We start from the raw sequence: 418 nt of genomic DNA, 5'->3' as shown, positions 1-418 counted from the left end.
AAATACACATGCATGGATGCTTATGGAATCCCAGGTGCCTCAAAACATGGCTTTAACTTGTGAAGCCCCAAGCTAATTTTGTGTGTGCCAGTGTTTTTAATCTCATGGGCTCAGAGATTTCAAGCATTGAAGGGATCAACCACTAGATCTCTTCAAGTTATCTTGGAGTATGAAAGGGTTTATGGCTTAATTATTGCTCCAAATGAAAATTTTAATCCTGCTTGTTGTTGCAACACAAACCAGACTTGCATTAGCAATATGACAGAATTTCTGGTTCCAATACACAAAAGGTAAATGGCAAAATGAGCATTTTGAAATAGATTTTAATTTGATTAGAACTATGATTAGCGGCACAAATATCACATTCTTGTCCACACGAATCAAAACAAATTTCTCACTCTTCCATCACATCAAGCCG

This window comes from Telmatherina bonti (genome assembly GCF_933228915.1).
Source record: "Telmatherina bonti genome assembly, chromosome: 5".
Lineage (NCBI taxonomy): Eukaryota > Metazoa > Chordata > Actinopteri > Atheriniformes > Telmatherinidae > Telmatherina > Telmatherina bonti.
The sequence above is the reverse complement of the archived record's forward strand: the minus strand, read 5'-3'. Positions refer to the sequence as shown.